This window comes from Bufo gargarizans, chromosome 4 (assembly GCF_014858855.1).
Source record: "Bufo gargarizans isolate SCDJY-AF-19 chromosome 4, ASM1485885v1, whole genome shotgun sequence".
Taxonomy (NCBI): domain Eukaryota; kingdom Metazoa; phylum Chordata; class Amphibia; order Anura; family Bufonidae; genus Bufo; species Bufo gargarizans.
The window spans coordinates 99,171,430-99,186,130 of NC_058083.1; the positions used below are offsets into that span (position 1 = coordinate 99,171,430).

General features: G+C 46.0%; 1 protein-coding gene across 1 annotated transcript in view; it reads left to right on the top strand.

The window, feature by feature from the left end:
- DNER (delta/notch like EGF repeat containing) overlaps positions 1 to 14,701 on the top strand; it is a 240,439-nt gene that overhangs the window by 99,664 nt on the left and 126,074 nt on the right. The gene's annotated exons all lie outside the window — the stretch shown is intronic.

A 14,701-nucleotide genomic window follows, 5' to 3' on the forward strand; every position in this document is an offset into this window, starting at 1 on the left:
CCGTATGCAAGAAATACATGTTTTATTGCACTGCCACTAAGACACTACAGTAAATTATTTTGAATTGTGTGGTGGTTGTGGCACTGTATAGCATTATTATTTGGGCAATAGTATGGAAGTGTTGTTTCACCAAAGTAAGGCACTGTTATTTGGGCACCACACTGTATAGCCCTTATAATCAGGCTCTGTATGGTTTGGTTTCTGCATGACAATCCACTTTGTTAGGGCCCAACAGAAAGTACCTCACAAGGGTTCCATCTAACGTGCCTCGAAGCCTCCAGGTGCCTATTATCTGCTACGGCACCTTTTTTAAGCTTGGATACCTGATCTGCATGGGTACAGTATGGGGCATGTAGGCGTATAAAAAATATCTACAGCAAGTCGCAAATAGGACATGTTTTGCACCATAATTCTGTTGTATAATTCAAAGTAAGCCAACCAATAGTTGGTATGGAGTCAGAGAAGAGCGTCTGTCCCTGCACCACAGGTATCAACCAGCCTGAGCCCCCGTGATAAATCCGGTGCAGGGGGCTAGACCACCTGTCTCAGGGTATGTAATCTACAGGATTAGAAATCTGCCCCAAGGTATTCCAGCAGAACATAAACACAACATGAATGCAAAACCAGCGTTTAAAATCTTCCGTGAGATTGGTCTTTCATAAGGCCTCTTGCACACGAACGTTGTGCATCCGTTCCGTACATTTGGGACCACCATTTGCTGTCCCCAATGCACGGGCAACGTCGGGAGGGATTGAGACCCATTCAGCTTGAATTGGGTCTGTGATCCGTCCGCACCGCAAAAAAATAGAACAAGTTCTACATTTTTGCGGTGCGGAGGCCACTGAAGCACTCCGTAGTGCTTCTGTGGGGTTCCGGTCTGTGCTTCAGTTCCGTATCTCTGTGATTGCAGACCCATTCTAGTGAATGGGTACGCATCCGTGATGCGGAGTGCACATGAGCCGGGGCCCGTGTATTGCGGACCCGCCGTGAGCCTCAATACGGCCATGGGGGACACAGAGTTGTGTGCAGGAGGCCTAAGACAGACACATTTATATTGGTTTCATCTGCTGTTTGTCATGGACCGATGTGATTGGAATAAGGTCAGAGCTGTCAAGTGCGAAGCCTTGAGATGTATTTAATTAGGCTCCAGTTTAGAAAGCTTAAATAATATTGCTCAATAAATGAGACTCCAGACCAATTCATCTCATGTCTCTGTGGCTATCTAGCTCCATTATATATTCCATAAACCGCTGCCACACAGGATGCAACTGAGATAGAGGGCAGCTTTTTTAATATATACCCAAAACGGCAGAAATCAGGGCAGTACAGATAAAAATATTGTCAGGTCCAGCCAAATGAAGCCTGCCCCAATAAAACTAAATGCTAAAATTCTAACTACCTGCGGGGCGAGCACTTTACATAACTAGTATTGAATTTAGTGGGGGTATATATCTGTCTGCAGTGAGCTCCCCCTAGGGTTGGCTTTAGGAAGGCCAGTGATTTGGAGCTCATTAGAGAAACAGAACTGTAACCCTTGCGAATATATCACTTTACTGTTAGGAGATAAGCTTGGCAAATGAGGGAGATGGTTTCTGCTTGGGAACCCCCCCCCCCCCTTTTTTAAGCCAGAATGGCTGCCCAGCTTTGTATTACAATAATATCAGAGTTTTTCTGGAGAGATTTTGGTGCAAATTTTATACCTTAAGTCCATATAGAAAATGCTCCTAGTCTACCTCCGATCGATCTTAATTTGAATCCACACTATAGTTCATATAGTGTAGATTTTTCCAGGCACGGATTTCAAATCCGCATCATGGGAAGAATCCTGACGTAATCATTGTTGCCTCTGTTTCCACACATTGCACATTTTTCACGGACAGCCAGAGCCAGTTTTAGACAAAGTGTGGCCCTGGGCAAAATTGAAAGTGGATGACAGTGTCACCCACAGTGTCACGGCCACGGTTTTGGTCGTGACTCCTTGGGAGCCGCATACAGTTGCCCGCGGTTTGGGTAGTTGTGTCAACCGCAGCTTGAGGCTTGTTGTTGTTGGCCTCAGGTGCGGTTGCCGCGGACAACAGCCTTGTGTGCGGTTCCCTTGGAGTTGTGTGCGTGTGGATGCACGTTTGGTTTGTCTGTGTGCACTTTGTTAGGCCTTGTTCACACTTCAGTGTTTAGTCAGTGATTTCCATCAGTGATTTGTGAGCCAAAACCAGGTGCAACTCTAAACACAGAACAGGAGCAGATCTTTCCCTTCTACCTCATGTCTGTGGAGGCTCCACTTCTGGTTTTGGCTTACAAATCACTGATGGAAATCACTGACCAAACACTGAAGTGTGAACGAGGCCTTATGGTGTGGTGTGCACTGACACCTTTCCTGCACTGTGGTTGCCCGTGGCAACGTTTGGTGATGTGTACATGTGGTGGCAGTGTCCCGGCCTTTGGGCTGACTCCCAGGACACGGTTGCCACCCATGTCGTTGCCAGCGGCAACAGCCACAGTGTGTTCTTGTGTTGGACACTTCCCCTTTAAGGTGTGTTTCCCCTTCCTGTGGTGTTGGAAGGGTTAACTCCCTTCCCAGTGTGTGTGAGTCACTGGGTGTGTCTGACTGGTGGGTGTGGTTACCTGGGCTATAAAGTCTCAGTCCAGTTCAGTTCTCTGGTGGGGTACTCCAGGCATGCTGCTGGAGTCGTCCTCCTGTTACCCTGTAACCGTCCTTCTTGTAAGGGCCACCCTTCCGGTCATAAATCCTTGTCCTTGATGTTTTGTTGGTGTCCTATGTCTTTGGTTTTTGTGCAGCTATGGATGTCCTGGTTCCTGAGTGTTCGTATGTGTGTGCTGTTTGTTTTATGTTTCTGTGGACAGTGTTTCCTGAGCACGGGTTCCAGTCAGCAAGGCTGTGGCAGGTTGGTGAGGAACTGTTGGGTTCACCTGTCATGTCCATAGTTATGTTTAGGTTCCCTTTCTTCATGCTGCTTGTCCAGTGAGACTCCTGCTCCTCCGTGTCTGGGAGGAGTGGGTTGTCTTACTCTGTCTATAGTTAAGGGCTGACTTGAGGGCTTGTAGGGACTTTGAGGTTTCGGCGTATGAGCCCTCCTACCATCAAGGTCGGCTCATGCAGACAGGAGACAGGGTCAGCGTTAGGGATGCATTAGGAGGTGACCTGCTCCCTAATTCTGTGGTCCTGGCCTAGTAGCGACCGGACATCTTACATCATCGTACGGCTGAGGATTTCCCCCATCCTCAGCCGTGACACACAGATCCCCCCATAACAATGCGTCATCCCAGATCTCTCATAACAGTGTGTCATCTACAGATCCCTATAACAGTGTGTCATCTACAGATCCCTATAACAGTGTGTCATCCACAGATCCCCCATGACAGTGTCATCCACAGATCCCCCATGACAGTGTCATCCACAGATCCCCCATAACAGTGCATCATCCACAGATCCCCCATAACAATGCATCATCCACAGATCCCCTATAACAGTGTGTTCCACAGATCCCCCCATACCAGTGTGTCATCCACAGATCCTTCATAAAAGTGTATCAATTACAGATCCCCCATAACAGTGTCATCCAGAGATCTCGCATAACCATGTGTCATCCACAGATCCCTCATAACAGTGCGTCATCCACAAATCCCCCATAACAGTGGGTTCCACAGATCCCCCCATAACAGTGTGTCATCTACAGATCCCCCATAACAGTGCATCATCCACAGATCCCCCATACCAGTGTGTCATCCACAGATCCCCCATACCAGTGTGTCATCCACAGATCCCCCATAACAGTGTGTCATTCAAAGATCCCCCATAACAGTGTCATCCAGAGATCACCCATAACCGTGTGTCATGCACAGATCCCTCATAACAGTGCGTTATCCACAAATCCCCCATAACAGTATGTTCCACAGATCCCCCATAAGTGTCTCATCCACAGATCCCCATAACAGTGTGTCATCCACAGATCCCTCATAAAAGTGTGTCATCCACAGATCCCTCACAACAGTGTGTCATCCACAGATCCTCCATAACAGTGTGTTCCACAGATCCTCCATAACAGTGTGTTCCACAGATCCCCATAACAGCGTGTCATTCACAGATCACTCTGAACAGTGTGTCATCCACAGATCCTCCATAACAGTGTGTTTCACAGATCCCCCATAACAGTGTGTTTCACAGATCCCCCATAACAGTGTGTTATCCACAGATCCCCCATAACAGTGTGTTATCCACAGATCCCCCATAACAGTGTGTTATCCACAGATCCCCCATAACAGTGTCATCCACAGATCCCCCATAACAGTGTCATCCACAGATCCCCCACAACAGTGTCATCCACAGATCCCCCATAATCCACATATCTCCCATAACAGTGTGTTTCACAGATCCCCCTTAACAGTGTGTCATCCACAGATCCCCCATAAGTGTGTCATCCACAGATCCCCCATTAACAGTGTCATCCACAGATCCCCTATAACAGTGTCATCCACAGATCCCCATAACCCACATATCTCCCATAACAGTGTGTCATCCAGAGATCCCCCATAACAGTGTCATCCACAGATCCCCCATAATCCACATATCTCCCATAAAAGTGTGTCATCCACAGATCCCCCATAACAATGTGTGACACAGGGAGCACATATGAGAAACAAAGGAGGCACAGGGAGCACACACAACTCACACAGGGAGCACAGAGGACACAGGGAGTACTTACAGGGAGCACACACAGGAGGCACAGGGAACACGCGCAGGGAGCGCACACAGGGGTCCCAGGGAGCTCACAGAGGGGACAGAGGGAGCTCACAGAGAGGGCAGAGGGAGCTCACAGATCAGTGACCATCAGTACTTGAGGGCAGTGCAAGTGGGGTTGCCACCCCAGTGTCGGACTGGGGTACCTAGGGACCACCAGTAAAATTTATTTTGGGGGCCCACCGTACGGATACATGGAAATATAATAAATAATCTAACATTTTTTTTTATATGAACATAGGCTGCTGGAGGTGCTGTACATTGAGTATATGTATGTAGTGTACTAAATCTAATGTGTTATGTGCCACTTGTGCAGGGGGTGGGAGACTAGGGGCCCACCTCGCTCAGGGGCCCACCGGGGGATTCCCCTGTACCCCTGTGGGCCAGTCCGAGCCTGTGCCACCCATACGGTATTGACCCGGACAGTCCGGGTTTGTAATCCTGTGTGGCTACAAGCCTTTCTCAGACCCGGACACAGGATTCATTTCAAACTGCAGTGCAGACTGTCTGACTTGCTCGATCACGGTCCTGACAGCTGGCGGTGAGTGAGCGGCGGCGAGCTGTGAGCGGCCGGCACTCCGGGACCGGTTCGAACCTGAAGACGATGAGGCCGCCGGTTAGGATGGATTGGAAGCCGGAGAGCTGGGGGCTGCGGGTGGTCAGGAGCAGGAGCATGAAGACGCTGCTGAAGGAGAGCAGCAAACCCTCACCCCACAGCATGGCGACCATGCCGGGACTGAGCTGCTCTCACTCCCAGATCAGGCCGGATAACAATGAGACGAGCCGCGGGCCTGCGCTCCTCCCGTCCCCGGCTCTTCTTCTGCGCTCCTTTCCTATCACAACACCTCCCCTCTCCCCCGGTTTCCATTACTGGGCCCAGGAAAGCTGCCGGACTCTCACACAACACTCTACAGTCAGTGTGCCGGCCCCTAGTGACGGTTCCCGGGGGATGAGGGCCACATTACTCTAACTGGGGGTCACTAATGAGGGCATTATTCATAATAGGTGTCACTAATGGGGGCATTATTCTTACTGGGGGGCACTAATAGGGGGCATTATTGATTCAGGGGTGCACTAATAGGGCCATAACTCTTACTGGGGCACACTAATGGGGGCATTACTATTACTGAGGGGGCATTACTATTACTGGGTGTATTACTATTACTGGGGCGCTAATGGGGGCTATAATATTCTAATATTCCTGGGGAGCCACAGTATGACATTGACTTCACACCCTGTGTTAAGCCACGCCCCCCAAAACCACACACCCTATGGGGTGTGGCTTAACTTGCCCAGTATTTTTAGTTGGGAAAGGTGGCAACCCTAAGCAGGGCTGCTGCAATGAGAGTGTGACCCCCAGCAGCCCTGCTCCCCCTCCTCCACAGACACTGCTAAATATCTTTTACTGGATGGATTTATCAGCTGGAGAGGGAACAAGCCAGATGCTATGATAAGAGGGTCCTGGGGGCTCCTATAGTCCTGCAGCGGAGTTCAGAGCCTGGGGGTCCGATGCCAGCCCAGTCATCCCAGTCTGGTTTGGACCTGGCAGCCTGGAGCAAGTACAGGCAAAGGATGGGGGTGGGGCTATGTTAGCTCCGCCCACACCAAACATCCGATATCTGTGGCAGCAAGATTCTAATGCTGTGTAATCACTGAGGTCTGATGAGACTGGGAGACTGTATGGGGTGGACAGCAGCGGACATATACTGCACATGTCCCCATTGATTTTAATATCTTTGTTCACACATCAGTATTTTTGTACTTACTGTGGGTCAGTAAAAAAAAATAACAGAGACATGCACTACTTTAATCTGTGGTGGACCAAACATGCTCATTACAGTCTATGGGTCTGTAAAAAAAATCACTGACACAACACGGATGGCATCTGTTTGGTCCATTTTTCACTGACCATTGGTAGGAGATACTTTTATAAATAAATTTTCAGCCTTGCAGTGTCCATTGAATACAGATGACACACGGAGCGCAAAAAACGAACACACTGACCAAAAGCAGATCGTTCACAAACATCTTCATAGATGAAACAGCGACAGATTTTTTCATGGACATCAGCTGGACATAAAAGTGTGATCCACGCTTCAAAGTGCTAGTTACGGTGCCGGAGGCTGCAGGGAACATCTGATCGTCAGGAGTGCTGGGTGTCAGACCCCCCACAGATTCTATATCGATGACCTATCCTGTCATAATATTGGTCTTTATAGGAGTGATACCATGACTAATGTAAAAAATGAAAAAAGGACATGACAATCTCTTTATAACAAAGCTAGAACCAGCCCTGTACCTCACATGGATCCAGAGATCTCCTCATTCATTGCTCTGCTAGATTTATATCAAGCTGACAGCTCAAGGGGGGTGTCTTTTCTGCTGCAGATAAGGGGGCGTGTCTCAGCTCTCCCTATCACAGCTCAGGGGGCGTGTCTCAGCTCTCCCTATCACAGCTCAGGGGCGTGTCTCAGCTCTCCCTATCACAGCTCAGGGGGCGTGTCTTAGCTCTCCCTATCACAGCTCAGGAGGCGTGTCTCAGCTCTCCCTATCACAGCTCAGGAGGCAGTTGAAGGATGAAACTGAGCATGTGCAGCCTTATCAGTGAGCAGAACAACGAAATAATGTAAAATAAAAAACTGTTGGCGCTATACAGACACATTTTATTGAATAGCTCACCGGCTATGCTAAATATTTAATTACATGCAATAACAAAAGTGTTCAGATCCTGGTGCTGGTTTGAAAACTGTAGAATATTTTTCGTGGGACAACACCTTTAACTTGTGAATATTCAACCAGCATACTTATTATTATTATAATGTGTTCTTCCTGTATTATATGTAAATTAGTAGGGCAATTAGGGTGTTATCTGCCCATTCAAACCCCCAGACCACCCGTAACAATACACGGTTATGTGCGGAATAGAGTGATAAAAGGTATGATTAGCGTGTCTGTCAGAAAGAGCTTGTCTGTGGTTTCCAGATACCACACAAAATGTCTTCTTCTGCACTGTACGGCCACCTAACTACCAATATCATCATGTGCCAAAGTGTAGAATGAGACACTGCATAAGATGTGTATGCACTACATGAGGCTCTCTTTCATGTTGTGTAAGGTCCATTCAGTAGTATGGCCTTATCAAGCACCAAGCTGGTCCATGCACGGGTCACTGAGATCATCTCTGGTCTGTTGTGTTGCATGGAAGCTGCGGACCCTCGAGGTGTGTAGGCCCCATTTCCTGCCTGTCGCTAATATACATTTATAGAATCCAAGATTGTACATTCAAAGCGAGCAGTCTTGTGGGGATTGGCCACATTCCTCTCAAATGTCCCGCAATGTACTGCCAATAATATACAGTAGCTGATCTGTCCACATGAAATATGTCTTCTCCTTACCTGTGACTTGCACAGAGAGATAAGGGAGAGAAGAGAGTGAGATTGGTGAAAACTTATGGATATAGGATGAGAGTAAAGCTATGAAACAGATTGAGGTAATTTGTTTCAGATAGAAGTAAAAACCTCCTATGGGATCTCTGGCTGGAGGGAGAAGAGCGGCACAATTTATGTTAGTCATTAGGAAGAAGACGTATATTGGCGCAAGGGGAGGGAATGGGTGAGCACAAAAATGACAAACGTCTTTCATAGAGACCGGCTTCTCTTGTAAACGGGTTTTCTTCCTTTTAAATGAGAAATTAAGTTTAAAGGATTTGCAATTTTGCTCCTTACTATTCCTTTCACGGTAAGCAGGGATTTGTCAGATGCTGTGAGATTTGTGAGAAGAGCCATTTTCAGATACAGAATCCATGAGATCTTCTGTGGTGGCTTTCTAAAGCTACTATTAGCCAGTATTTATCATCAGTGAAATTCTGCTTCCTACTGAGATCAGCAATGGACGTGAATGCATCAAGGGATCGTCAGCACTAGAATTACTATTTAAAGGAGATGTCCAGGCCATATATAAACTGGGGCAACGGCTGTAAATGGCCTAAAATAATTAGGGCTCTTTCACACCTGCGTTCTTTTCTTCCGGCATAGAGTTCCGTCGTCGGGGCTCTATGCCGGAAGAATCCTGATCAGGATTATCCTAATGCATTCTGAATGGAGTGAAATCCGTTCAGGATGCATCAGGATGTCTTCAGTTCCGGAACGGAACGTTTTTTGGCCGGAGAAAATACCGCAGCATGCTGCGCTTTTTGCTCCGGCCAAAAATCCTGAACACTTGCCGCAAGGCCGGATCCGGAATTAATGCCCATTGAAAGGCATTGATCCGGATCCGGCCTTAAGCTAAACGTTGTTTCGGCGCATTGCCGGATCCGACGTTTAGCTTTTTCTGAATGGTTACCATGGCTGCCGGGACGCTAAAGTCCTGGCAGCCATGGTAAAGTGTAGTGGGGAGCAGCATACTTGCCATCCGTGCAGCTCCCGGGGCGCTCCAGAGTGACGTCAGGGCGCCCCATGCGCATGGATGACGTAATTGCATGGCACGTCATCCATGCGCATGGGACGCTCTGAAGTCATTCTGGAGCGCCCCGGGAGCCGCACAGACTGTAAGTATGCTGCTCCCCCGCTCCCCACTACTACTATGGCAACCAGGACTTTAATAGCGTCCTGGCTGCCATAGTAACACTGAAAGCATTTTGAAGACGGATCCGTCTTCAAATGCTTTCAGTACACTTGCGTTTTTCCAGATCCGGCGTGTAATTCCGGCAAATGGAGTACACGCCGGATCCGGACAACGCAAGTGTGAAAGAGCCCTAAGTAATACTTGGATGCAGTGATGACACACAGGTCACCACTGCAGCCGGTGACTGGCCTCAGCAGTGATGTCCCGTATACTACTGAAGCCAGTGATTGGCTGCATGATGACCTGTGTGCAGCCAGGAAAATGATGTCATCGGTGCAAGACTGGAGCATAGCATCTGAATCAGCAGGGGAGAAAGGGGATCAGTATGGCTTCTTCTGTTCTTTTTGACCATTTACAGATGCTTCCTGAATTTTTATATAACTTGGACAACCCTGAATTAAATACAAAGAAAACCAAAAAAGAAGGGTGCTGTGGCCCGCTGTCATTAGTAGTGATGAGCGGCAGGGGCAATATTCGAATTTGCGATATTTTGTAGAATATTCGTCATATATTCGAGATTATATTCTTGATTGCGAAAATCGTCAATGTATTATTCGCCTAATGCGCGCGAAATACCGGCGTGGGTCACTTCTGCTATATTTTTCAAGCTGGTATAAGTGTCCTGAGACTGGAGAAAATGGTTGACACGGCAGAACATTAGAATAGCTTTATATGCAGATAGAGTTTCTTCCCTCCACCTAAAAGATTTCAGTTTGTTTTTCAATTGAGTTGTACAGTTTATAGGTCACATTAAAGGTGGAAAAAGTTCTGAAATGATTTATCTTTTTCTCATTTTAACAAGGGTGTGTAGACTTTTTATATCCACTGTATATTCCATGCTCGATCCCGGGCAGCCTATATATTACATCCTCGATTCTGGGCAGCCATCTCTCTGTAGGCGTCTAGAACCTGTCCATATTGTTGAGGGAGCATGATGCACAAGGCAACTTGCACTTTTACAAGAGAATGGGGTCACATTTTTTACTTTGTATATAAGCACTGAATACAATATAAATAATATACAGCTATGGTACTGCTGTCCGACACTCATTAAAGACTATGTGTTACGTATGCTTTCCATCATCTCTTTGCAGCAGAGTTGAAGAACCATAACGAAGGAGTGTGATTAATAACATTGAATTATGGTTAATGAAAAATTGAGTGCCTTATTGGGAGGCTAGAACTCAAAATATCTCACATAGAGTGCCCTTAGCTCTCCAGTGCCCACCCATTCCTTTTGCCTAGCCCATTACATCTAATAGAATTAATGGGCCCGAGCTTCAAAAGGCAGAATTCATCATTTTTCCCTGACACTTTTACCTTGCCTTTCTTTATTCCTTGCTTGCTTTTCCTTTTCTTACATATTGATTCACTTTGCTTATATGGCACCAACGTCCTGCAGTGCAGTACAGATATTGGGGGACATATACTTATCCTGTGGGTGGTGTAAATCTAGGGGTTAAAGGGGTTCTGCAGTTTTTTACTGATGATCTATCTGCTGGATAGATCGTCAGCATCTGATCGGCAGCGGTCCGATACCCCCTGATGCCAAAAAGTTGCATTATGTTACATTACCCCCCTCATGGAATGTATGAGAAAATCCCAGCAACCGTATCTTGCTTCCGAATATATTCTTTTTATTTCATTGTCATAAAGTATATCATATAATGCGTTTCGGCACAAAGCCTTTCTCAATCAGAATGCATAATCATTTTTAACAAATCACCTATATATAACATGATCAATCTGAACACAAGTGATGCAAAACGCCCAGCAGTAGGCGGCAATTACCTCAACACAAATCAGCATCCGAGTTTCACTTTGATACACATAAACAAAGGATACCGCGTTATCAATCTAGAGGATCAACGGGACGATAAGGTCTATGGAAAAAATAGTATGTAAATGAACAAACAAGACAGCGAACCCGAAACAACAATGTAGATATGTATTCTATATTACAGACGTGCAATTTCATAGTCACAATTTAAACCCTTGGGATATATTGTGTTTAACCTATGGATCCAGTATGCCTCTCTACGTAATACAAGTTTATGTCTCCTCCTCTTCTTGGTCTCTATATTTGTTGATTCACATGTGAAAAATCCCTCCACTTTATAGGCCTGTCCCGTTCTGAACCTTTAATAACATGAGAACAATGGAGGCACGGAAATGTGCCCTTCTTCACCGTTCTCAATGTACTCTGTCTCATTGTTTCCTTTTGGCTTCCCAAATCAGCACGTATCAATTTATCCCTAAAGCTGGGGTTCTTTTTATTGCAGATCAATGGAGGATTCCTGAATACATCAACCTCAGGATAGTCTTTGGTTGGTATATGCCAATGTTTCCTAACCATTCTGTCAAAAGCAACATTATAAGGATGGAATTTGTGTATAAACGTTATTCTCCGCTGTTTATCCTTTGCAGCAACACTGGACTGCAAGTCTGACCTTGCCTTGTCCAAGATGGACACGGGATAACCCCTCTCAGTGAACCTCTCCGTCATCTCCTCTAATCTGAGATCCTGTCTTGTTGGATCAGAAACTACACGTTTAATCCGCTGAAATTGGGTCTTAGGTGTCACTCTCTTAAGTGGGGGGGGTGAGCACTAGTATAATGGGGAATGCTATTCCTATCTGTCTCGTTTCTGAATAAATCAGTTAAAGATGACCCTTTTCATTCTTTGTAACCATGGTATCCAAAAAGCTCACCATTTGTTTATCAAAGGTAATAGTGAATTTCAGACCTTCACATACATTATTCAAGGAATCAAAAAAGGAAAGATATCTCCTGTCCACACGCCAAAAATGTGGATATTATCCTGATATTGCTCCATATTATATACATGTGACTCCTCAAAAGATGACATAAACGCATTTGCGTAGGGCAGGGCCACACTCGACCCCATCGCGGTCCCACGTCACTGGAAATAATAAACGTCCCCAAACATGAAAGTCATTTTCGAACAAAACCAAATGTAATATTTTTAGGACAAATTCCTGTTGTACGTCTGAGAAGTCACTGGTTTGTCATAAACCTGCCACAGCCTGTATTCCTCCCCGTGTTCTATCCACGTATAAAGGCTCACGACGTCTATAGTTACCAACCAGCTTTCAGGGGGAATAGAGTGAAGATCTCAGAAAATGTTAAGTATCCAATAAGAAGGATCGTGTATTTTTAATTAATGGAGTCAAGATCTTCTCCAAAATAATTGACAAGGGGGACAATATTGAATCTACTGAGGCCACAATAGGGCAACCTGGGGGGTCCAATAGTGTTTTGTGCACTTTAGGAAGTACATAGAACACTGGTGTAACAGGTGATTGATTAATCAGGAAATTCTGCATCTGCTCATCAATAGCACCCATATTCCCATAATAGTTCACCATTGTAATGCTTTTCTCTTTTATAGAGAACATCGGATCTCTCTGTAAAACTTCATAAGTTTCTCTGTCTGATAGCTGACGCATCACTTCCTCTACTCATTTGTTCCTGTCCATAACCACTATGGAACCCCCTTTATCCGCAGGTTTTAAAATTAAGGATTTATCGCCCATCAACGCTTTAATGGCTCCTCTCTCTTGTGCAGTTATGTTATGAGTCATTTGCAATTCACCTCCCTTAATAGAATGCATCAATTTCCCGGCTTACTTAGAAACAAAATATATATATGTTTCTACCGGATGATATATTTTCGGTGGCATAAATGTGCTCTTCACTTTTATTCCCAAACTTGTAAGGCTCAATAGTCCTTTTACCCCATCCTCCCTTACACTGGTTGGTGCACACATTCTTCTGGGTTCAGAAAAGTGGGCCTTCAGTCTGATTTTACGAAAAAACTGTTGCAGATCTATATCTAATTGAAACTGTCAAAATTAGTAGTTGGACTGAAGGTCAAACCCTTCTGAAGCACCCTCAACTGTTCGGGATCAAGATTTTTAGATGATAGGTTTATGACCAGTGACTTGTTCGTACCTGGGAGCGGTCTGGCTCGGCCCCATTGCAGCTGTTCCGCCGATGCTTGCGGCCCGCCCTACTCCTCCTCCTGTTGAGCGCCAGCCGCCTCTCCGGAAAAAAGGACGGATTCCTGTGAGCCAGCCGACTCACTCCCAGAGCTGGAGGAATAAAATCCCGGCTTCGTCAATCTTCTGTATCCAGAACAAGGATTATATCTTTAATCCCTGTTAAAGATATAATCCTCGTTATCGTGCACAAATTGTATTCTTTTGTTGTCTTCTTTTTGTAAGTGGTAATATGAGCATCCGCTGTCTCTTTTAATTTATTCAATTCATCAGCTGTCGGTGAGTCTTGTAGCTGTCTTTCTGTATTGGATATCTGTTCTTTTATCTCCACTATTGACTTTCGAATCCTCTCGATTGTCAATAACATTAGGTCCCTTGAACATTTATTGATGATTTTCTCAAAATCACTGCGGTATTCAGTATCCTCAGGAAAAAAGGTCAGACGCAAATGGCCCCGCAAACCTCTAGGGATCCTATTCAGTTTGCAATATTCTGCTAAAGTGCTGGCGTAGAATTCATAGGATGTCAATCTCCTCAATTCCTTTCCCCAACTTCTTTTTTTGTACTCACTTGAAGGAATATTCAAAAAGTCTGAGGGAGATGTCACTTGTGAAAGGATCCTTATAACATTCGCATCAGCTTCAAGTAGACGGTACAGTCGTCATCTGTAGAGATCGGTGCACGGGCTCCAAAATACAAAGCTAAACCAAAGTCCAGCCGGCACTCGATCTGGCGTTCACGTTGCAGCGGGAAGGAGCGATCTCCACGTGGAATGTATGAGAAAATCCCAGCAACCGTTGTGAGCCTGTCACGACCATGTTTATGGCCGTGACTCCTTGGGAGCCGCATACAGTTGCCCGCGGTTTGGTTTGTTGTGTCAGCCGCAGCTGGGGGCACTTTGCTGTCTGCCTCTAGTGCGGTTGCCTTGGAGTTGTGTGTGTGTATGTATGCACTCTGAATGTCTGCTGTGCACTCTGTTTTATGTTTGGTGTGCACTATGACATTTTCCCTTCACTGTAGCTGCCCGTGGCAACGTTTGGTGCATGTACATGTGGTGGCAGTGTCTCCCAGGACATGTTTGCCACACATGTCGTTGTCATCGGTAACAGCTGCAGTGAGTATCTGTGTGTATTTCCCTTAATGTGGTCTCACTACACTCCCTGGTGTTGGAAGGGTTAATTCCCTTCTGTGTGTGTGTGAACACTGGGTGTGTCTGTGTGGGTGTGACTACTTGGGCCTATAAAGCCTCATTGTTATCTCCAGTCTGAGGGGTACTTCAGTCATGACTAGCTGGAGTAGC